Here is a 9,829-nt window from a genome sequence, read left to right as displayed (position 1 = left end):
GGCTGTTGTACTGGAACCTTCGTTTTTTCTTTTTTGTGTGTGTGAGTTGTCTGGAGAAATATTTGACTTCTTTTATCTGTAACTATGTGCTGCTGTGTTCAGATTGTGTTGGATATAAATGTCTATGAACAGGCCTGATTGATTTTTACAGGAGGGTAGGCATGGATAAGCGTTGCTTCTGCCTACACCTTTAGGCACCATGTATTTAATTTATTTTCTTATATTTCTTTTTGTTTTTGACTTTTTTGTTATGAGTTTGGTCATATGAGTGAATTTCTGTTATGCTTGGGTGTCTAATAATTATTATTATTATTATTATTATGTACAAACAACACCAGATGAAATTCCTTGTATGTGAGAACTTACTTGGCAATAAATTTCAGTTTCTGGTGTCACTCAGAGAGCAAAATTAAGAGGTTATTTAAAAAGTCCTTCCAGTCCTTACTGGACTTATTAAACTAAACATATCTTCTTCTACATCAAGTTTTTTACTTATCAATAAAAGACTCGACGTCTAGATGTCTTGTGCTGTTGAACGTAACCGCAGTGAACAATCATTAAATAAGGTGTTACTGATATAATTAACTGGCTTTCTTACTGTCATCGCGCTCACCTCGTTCCACGGCAGCTAACGCAACAGCACCGTGGTGAAGTTAGTTTTAGGTTGAATATTTGGATATTCATTGGGGGTTCAACAGTTTTAAATACCCTACCTGAAATTAATTTCACCATGGTCACAAACAGTTGTAGTCTACCTCTGTAGCTGCTTACTGAAGGAGCAACTCTGTCCATTTAATGTCCAGAGCTTTTATACAGAACAGAGGAGGAATAAAGTAGTTGTATTTTGTTCAGCCCCAGCATCTTCAAGTTACATTTCATATATGAATCAGTTAGCTCTCTGATAGTTTCATTCATTTAAAATCACTGGAGAAACACATATGTATAAAACAACCCAAATTAAAGGAGAAATGCCACTTTTAACAACCTTGACCTTATAACTCGCACAAAATGCAGTCATTTATTCAACAATATAACTTTGGTGTCATTAGCAGTCTGTGGTTTCAGCAAAACTGGCTCATGGTGAAGATTTTTCTTCTTCTGCTAGTAAGGTGGATTAGAACTCTGTGGTACACAGTGCCAACTACTGCACAGGAGGGACCTAGCAGCCAATTGGTTTCACCGATTTTGAAATTCAGCTGGCTCCTTTCGACCAGACGTGCGGTGCTGTGACATGTCAATAATCTGGGAGCACTCGGAGTGCCCAATCAGATTTCAGGGGGATCCAGTGCCACCCTGGCCTCCCCTCTAGTTCCGCCCTTGCTCGTGTTCACATTTCGTCTGTGTCTTACATCTCACCCAAACCTCAGAAAGCCATGGCTGTAAGTTTAAAATGCATTTAATTGCTAAGCTAATGAGAAACTATGTATGTTTATAAGCTCTGTTGGAAACTGTTTTTCTGTATGTTTATTACCAGGAAATAGACGCAGCACATGCATCCTGCTAGCCTGTTGCTATGCAACATTAACATATCAATACAGATATTTACGCAATCTAATTAACATATCAATGGATCGATGCAACTATTGATACTTCCCATAACTTTGGCAACTGCACCTTGTTTGAGTTTAATGTACTATTTTTGTCACTGTTGTACTTATGTTGTCAATAACAATGATGGATATTTTTCTATTTTGTTTTGTGTATTTCAGTTTCACTTTACCTTTTCAAGGCACAATGTTTAATTGTAAGATGTCTTAAAGAAAACTGTAATAAAGGAGCAAGACACAGATCCTGGCTTGCAAAAATGAGTTTGGCTTGCTGTTTATCTATGTTAATGGTGTATCTAACAAGTGGTAACAGTAAACCCTTCACATACATTCTTTTTACATTTTCTTGTTTGACCCTATGAGCATGGCAGCTTAGCCTTAGACAGACTTGTTTTTATTGTCAATTCAGTAAAAACATCACAGATGCTGTCACAGAACAAAATATGGATGCACTGCATGAATAGATAAAAACACAGAATAAAAGCACAGAATACCAGGCCAAGGTGTGTGACAGTGATCAATAGAGTTTAAAAAAAACCCTATTGATAACTGTCTCTGTATCTGTATATACAGAGCATACAATAAATAAATAAAGGGCACAGGGGTTATTGCACATATGAAGATGTTACAAGGATAATGTTGCTACCAATGTTGCTACCTATGTCCTACATTCTATACTGCACAGTTCTTTCTATCGAGTTGTATTTAACTGTCTTATGGCGGTTGGGTAAAAGCTGTCCCTTAATCTGCATGTTTTGCAGTTCAGACTACGGTACCATCTACCTGAGGGCAGGAGGAAAAACAGATTGTTAAAGGGATGTGAAGTGTGCCTGATTATCCTTTTTGCCCTGGATAAACAGTGCTGTTCTGCCAGTTCACCAATGGTTGGCAGCCTGGACCTAATAATCTTTTCTGCTGCCCTCACAACCCTCCCCAGTGCCTTCCTGTCTACAAGGCTGCTACTTTCATGCCACAGAGAGATGCTACTGGTCACTACACTCTCTGTTGTTCATCTATAGAAGGAGGTGAGGACAATAAGATTCAGATGGCCTTAATCTGTGAAGAAAGTGTAGATGCTGGTTGGCCTTTTTAACCAGAGAGGATATGTGCAGAGTCCAGGTCAGGTTGTTGGAGACATGAACCCCCAGGAATTTTGATTCCTGGGGACTTATGTCTCCAGTTGGTTTACCGGATGTGATTTATTCATGAAAAATGTGTAGTTCTGTCTGCTGAAAAAGTTATGTTTGTGCTTTTATCTGTTTGTTTATTGGCAGGATTACACAAAACCCAAGACGGATTAAACTTGGGGTGGGGCTCAGGAAGAACCAATTTCATTGAGGATCTGGATCAAGGGTGGTCCAAAGGAATCAGGATGACTGGTAAGCAATCAGAGTCACTCAGGATCAATGATAAATAACAAGGATCAAAGCTTAGTAAAAAATAAATAAATAAAGATCCAAGCTGAGCAATAAGGATTGGTCAGGTTCAGGAAAATTATCAGGATCAAAATTCAGCAATGAGGAACAGAGTTCACAAATGAGTATTTAAGTGAAGTATCAAACATACGTTTCAGGTTCAAAAAGAAATGATCAAATTCTAAATTCCGCAATAAGGATCTAAATTCAGTGGTCAGGGCAAAAAGCCAGGAGCATGATAACAGATGAGTGATCAGGAACAAAGGTCAAGATCACAGGTCATCAATCAGAAACAAAACGTAAACAATCATGATCAAATTCACAGTGTGGGTCAAAAGCAATTACTCAGTGATCTCATGGTTCTCTCTCCTAAGGTGTTCTTTGGATCACACCCACAAATTGATCCAGAAATGTATTTTCTGACAAGGATGGTCTGCTAGATTAGCTTTAAGGTTGTTTTTTGCTTGGGACTTAACTGAAGTTAAAGGCGGAAGAATGCGCTATACCGAGTACTCGTCTGAGTTTGAATGTCTTGCTGCATTTGTTGGTGTTCTTATAAACTGTTTTATAAACTGGCATGACTCAGTAACTTACAGATCATCTGTGATATGATGTGTGTGTTCATGTAATCAAACATATCAGGGCTGTGACACAAACCATTCTTCCACCGTCTCTGACTCCCAGCTCCATAGCCTTTGGCAGCAGGTCAAGGGTGACAGTTTTATTGACACAGACCTCTGTAATAATTACCCAGTGTCTTGTATGCACTATTGATCAGGACTATTGATAAAATCATATTTTACTGTAAAGGTCTGTAGATTTGATGCATTACAGCATAAATCTTTCCACCCAAGAAGCTGAGTTGGAAACTCCTTCTGCTGAGTGATGGATGCCCTCACAGATAAACACACACACACACACACACACACACACACACAGAGGACTATTTATATCTATTGTTTGAATGGGATAGTAAGAGACCCAGGTTAAACACAGAGAGATATGTAATGATATCCACATCTTTAGTCCATCCATACAAATACAATCACACAGAGACGACAAGTGGGATCTCCTATCCAGCCTGCTCATATGATGTGATATATATATACGCAGGGCTGTTTATGGAGTTCACTGCTTCATCTTATCATGATTTGTATTGTCAGCGGGGGCTGAATCTGCATGGTGGTAATAGATTCTGATGTGGTTGAAATGTCCCGTAGTGAATGGGAAATAGAGATGAATGTGACACATGGTACAGAACTTGTCCAGTATATAAACGGCCTTTCGAGCCATTCTTGCGGGGAGCTGAAGGATGGAGGTTGTAACAGCTGATTGTATAGGAAAATGTTATTGTTGCATTCAAGGGCGTAGGTTTGGTCTCAGCTTTGGTAGGGACAATACCACCCCCTAACCCACTCATACCATTAGACGCACAAGTACAGCATAATACATAACATATGACGACATAATGCTGAATAATTTAACACTTTATTTACAATATTAAGTGTGTAGGCAAACAAACAAATAGCTTAAATAACAAAATTGCACCCAAAATCACGAATCTATTCTATAGGCCTACACCTGAGAGAACAAGACAACAAAAAAAAATACTGCCACGAGATGCGCTTTGTTTACGTCCATGTGAGAAGAACGTGAGCCAATGAAATTGCAACATGGTAACCCTGTCACTCTGGCACATCGAAAACACAAAACGTGACGACTAAAATTATAGTATCGAGTTCGCAAAAAAATAGTGAATGATTTTGATATATAAAAAAAATGCTAAATATTGGTAGGGACTATTTTGCCATCCCAAAATATTGGTTGTGACTTGTCCCTATGGTCCATATGCAAACCTACGTCCCTGGTTGCATTACCATGCTAAGGAGCTGATTCTGAAAGCTGACCGCGACACTCTCTGCAGACATGCTCATCTGATTTCCTCAGCAGAAGCTTTTGAAACACTTGCTGGTTCAGTTGTGCTGTTCTCAGAAAGACTTCTTGAAATGAAGTTGCACGCAAACTGGAACAGAAGAAGAAGAAGACCTAGAACTGCACTCAATAGAACACATGCTATTAAATATAATAATTTAATATTTATATAATTTAACCCTTTAATTTAAATTAACCCTCAAACTAGATTCCAGACCATCAGCTGAATCTGGACCAAAGTACACCTTTGGAAAGACAACTGTGGGTTCCTGAACAGTCACCTTTGATCCTGAAATTGGCTTTGATCTTGATCACTCACCAGTGTTTGCAATCCCATGCTTGTGATCCTTATCCCTCATTTATGATTGATATTTCATCCTAATCACCTTAGATCCTGACCTTTGATCCCGATCATTGCTTATTATCACTCATCTTTGATGCTATCATTTATCCTAATTACTCTTCTTCTATCCTAATCATTTATTCTGACTACGTAGTCATCTTTGATCTTGATATTTGAGCCTGATCATTCATCTTTGATGCTGATCATTGCTTATTATTACCCATCTTTGATCCTATCCTTTATTATTCTAATTGCTCTTCTATCCTGAACATTTTTTCTGACCAGTCATATTTAATCTTGATATCTGATCCTGATCATTCCCTGATTATTGATTATGATCACTCATTATTGATCTTGGCAGTTGATTCTCTTTTGTTCTGTTTTGTTTTTACTTAGAAATTACAGATAGGCTGGTATGTGAGTCTGATCTTTCATCATATTTGAGCATCTTTAATCTTGATTATTGATTCTGATCAGTGGTGGGCACAGATAACCAAAAAATTAACTTCGATAACAAATAATCAGATAACTGAAAAGTTATCTTCGATAAAGATAAAACAATAAACCACCCAAAAACGTATCGGAAGTTACAGATAACTGATAAATTCCAATATTATCTCTGGCACATTTATAACTACTAGTAAAGCAAATTTAATAGCTTCTAGTAATATTAGAAGGAACAACAGACCCAAACAATGAGACCACACTTTGTTCTTTCAACATTCTGCTCCTGCTGGAAGCTCTTGCTTACTACAGCGCTCCCAGCACAGAGGTACCCTGAGAGCAGCTATAAAGCCAGCTCTCTATCAATTACAATGCTCCGGTCAGGCGGAGGTCTTGAAAAATAAAGTCATGCTGAGTTATGGTTTTGATTTATAAATAACATTAATACCGATAGAATAACTCCATTAATGTCAATTCTGTCATTTGTACAAAGTTAAATATAACATATATCTTTTAATGTTGAATAATGCACTAATTCTGAGGTTTTGTAACAAACAGACAGATCGCAAAGGATTCTGGGTAAAAGTGCCTCTGCTAAACACTGATTGGTTCAGTCATTCATTATGTAAACCAACACGTTAATGTGACGTCTGTCGTGTGTTGGTGCTTAAAGATAAATGTGCTTTTGTAAAATATTCCATTTTTTTATTTGTAAAAACAGGCATTTTTACGGAGCCCTGCAAGTGTCATCGCAAAATGTTTTGCATGTGGAGAGAATGTGCGCATGTTTTATGATGTTGTAAAACATGCTTTACACTGTGCGAGATGATTTTTCATGCAGGAATTTTTTGGACCGAGTTTCAGGTTAATCGTGCGTCCTGCATCGTGTAGTGTACATGGAGTATCAAGCTGCGGTCAACATCTGACGACCACCTCCTGATCGCCGATCGTATGGTCGAATGAGAATTAAACCTGTTTGATATTATTGTGGTCGGCCGTCGTGAAGGTTTCCTGCTGCTGAAAGCTACAAGCATCCAAACGCTTGCACTGTGCCTGTGCAAACACTGCAGAGCTGGCTTGTAGTGTTATTATTATTATTATTATTATTATTTTATTTTGCTGTTGTTTTGTTTTGTTTTTAAACTTCATTTCTAAAAAAAAAAAAAAAAAAAGCCATTTGCAAAGCCAAAAAGTTGATTTGACAATCATCTGATATAACCGGAGTCAAAATAAATAGAACACTGCCATCTACTGGTTCCCAGACACTTAGTACTTAGGGCGAATACTGCCATGAACACTACTGGTCAGTAGATGGCAGTAGAGGCCTTGAAAACAAAATTCCAGATAATCCCTGTCTGCTACATGTAAAATGTGTGGAATTTAACAAACGCAAATATAAAACCAACGTCTGTAAATGCAGAGAATATATTCGAGAGAGTTTTAGGCACTAGAGTTTAATGCTGTTGTCCGTGGAGCCTGAACAGAGTGTCTGAAATGCATTTGTCCTGTCGTGAAGTACTGAGATTACATCATCGTACCCATAATGCACTGCGGAGCAGAGCATGTGCTCACAAAACCTTAAAAATTAGCACATTACTTTAAAACTAAAACATATATCTGATATTTTCACTTTCTGAAACTTAAGACATGACAGTAATTTTAAATAACTTGTCCAAAATTAGTTTGATTAAAATTTGAACCATAAGTTAAAAATGTATGCCTCTGGATGACTTAGGTGATATTGCCAGCATATCGGTATGGTGTTAAAGGAAATTTTTTTTTTTTGGTTGTTTCTCCTTTGTCTGCAGAGGATTGAGACGCTTTTCATACAAGCAGTTCTCTTTTGTTTGCAGAGGTTATAATTGTGCGTCTGTTACAAAACTTTTAACAGGTGGGTGCAGAACTGATTTTAAATTTTAAAAATGTTTGTCACTGTTCAGCTTTGTTTATTGGTTTAAAAGTTATCGGACAAAAATTAATCGGAAGATAATTGATCCGATAATGGTTTTTAAAGTTATCTAAAAAGATAATCCGATAATGAAAACATTATCTTCGATAATTATCTGTTATCGGATTATCGGAAGTGTGCCCACCACTGATTCTGATCACCCATGTTTCAGCCTGATCTTTTATCATAATCTTATGTTGTGTGTTCCTCGACCCCTGCCCTACTACTCCACAAGTTTCATTAACATCACTTTTTTTTTTCTTTTTTCATAATCCTGCTAACAAGCAGATATGAGTGATAATATGACGCACTTGGCAGATAGAATTAACAGTGGTGTTATTTTCATCACTCTGTTGCCATGACAAAGTGGGCACTAATACGTGTAATAAAGGAAAGCGCGCATATACCTTACCAGTAAAATGTTTGGACACACTTTCCAAACATTTGACTGGTATTGTATGCTGTAATTTGAGACAGGAAAAAAGCCTTTGTGGTTCAGGTTCAAAAAGTATCTTATATGATACTGTGTTTCTGCTTAGTCCAACAGTTCAAAAGCCTGTTTTCTTTTTTGGCGTTTCTCTGTGTGGATTCTGAACCACTTGGGGGTACTGTGAAAACTGTGGTGGACAAATGATGGGATGGTTTTTGCATTTTAAGGAACCACAGGGACACAGGGATCATTTTCATCTCCAACAGGCCTTCAAAACTCCAAAAGTTGGAATATCGACTTAATCTCAGGCCCGTCGAGACCCCTCATCCAGACCAGCTCATCTGGCAGAGGCAGGGGAATGTTGTCCTGCAGAGGACAGAAAGGGGAAAAACTTAATCTGCAGTGATTTGTTTTACAATCATAAATCCTGCTCCAACCTGAACCAAATGTCCTCATGTTCTGATGAAAGGAACGGCTTCTTTCATGTAAGAAAGGTCTTTAAAGTAACAGCCAAGTATGAAAAAGGTTCATAATATAAATAAAAGCCAGAAACACATTGTTTAAAAATAAATGATTCTGTAACTTTTCTGATTTTTTTTTTTTTAAATCAGTGATTTCAGACATGTGCATGTCAGTCCCATACAATATGGCATCTATCCATGGATGATGGAACATAACTAAAGCACGTGGTTGACTTTGAACATATTCATACTTTTGTACCATAGCTGTTTGAAATGCAAATATAAAGCCTGTGAAATTGCAATAATACTGCGAGTGTGTTCCCAAGAGCTGCAGGGAGACGGCAGAGCAAGACAAAGGCAGTTTTTAATCTGAGCAGGAAACATACAGTGGCGATTCACCATGACACGGTGATTGATATGAGTGAGCAGTGTATTTACCAAGTCTGACGGGATAGGAGAAAGAGAGTGTTTTCTTCCCATCCGCACACTTATCTGCCTTCATAAATCACTGCCAGTGGGATGCATAAATGCGGATGAGCTAACGTCGCATGGCTCCGATTCGGGCAGTTCCACTTTGACCTTTATGTTTGATCTTGGTCACTGGTGCTAAATGTGTACCATGACCTTCCCTGACATTGGTCTGTCTATTCATATTTAATAGCTATTAAGCTTGATTTTTTTTTTTATTTAAAAACACAGTGTATGAAGATACCACAAACATATCTGTGCAGCAGTTAATCAGATTCTGTTCACGAGCAGCATCAGGGTTTTTTCAGTCTGAAAATATCCAATAAGTGAATAGAGGACATTGTCCTTTATGTTCCTCATCAGTCGTTGTTTTTATAGCTCCGATTCCATTACGCCTTGCCTGGCAGCTCTCTATGATGTCCAGTGTCCTTCCTAACCTTTGACTCCAACCAGTGCTTTAAAGGTTCTGCACTTTGCCCCCTCCCATTTGACTTCTCTGAAGTATACCTTTATAATTGCCCCTGTCGTTATCAAATGCACATATGAGCGGGTGCAGGGGCAGGGGGCTGTAGTCTGTCCAGTAACCTTTTGGCCTTTTGTTCATCCATTCTGCTCAACACAAGCACAGCAAGCTTGCTCCATCTACCCATAATCCCTCACTGTATTAGTCTGCATGTCGGCATTATTGATGATGCTCTGGAAATATTTTATTGGTGAGTCATGACCTTTGACTGGGGCAATTCAAACACTAACCCCCCAAAGCTTCCTATCGACGTGGATATATGCGTATGATCAGATGGCTAATAGAAGTATAGATTTAGCTGAAGACATTGTCTTTTGG

This window comes from Thalassophryne amazonica, chromosome 5 (assembly GCF_902500255.1).
Source record: "Thalassophryne amazonica chromosome 5, fThaAma1.1, whole genome shotgun sequence".
Classification (NCBI taxonomy): Eukaryota; Metazoa; Chordata; class Actinopteri; order Batrachoidiformes; family Batrachoididae; genus Thalassophryne; species Thalassophryne amazonica.
This window is presented reverse-complemented; position numbering follows the sequence as displayed.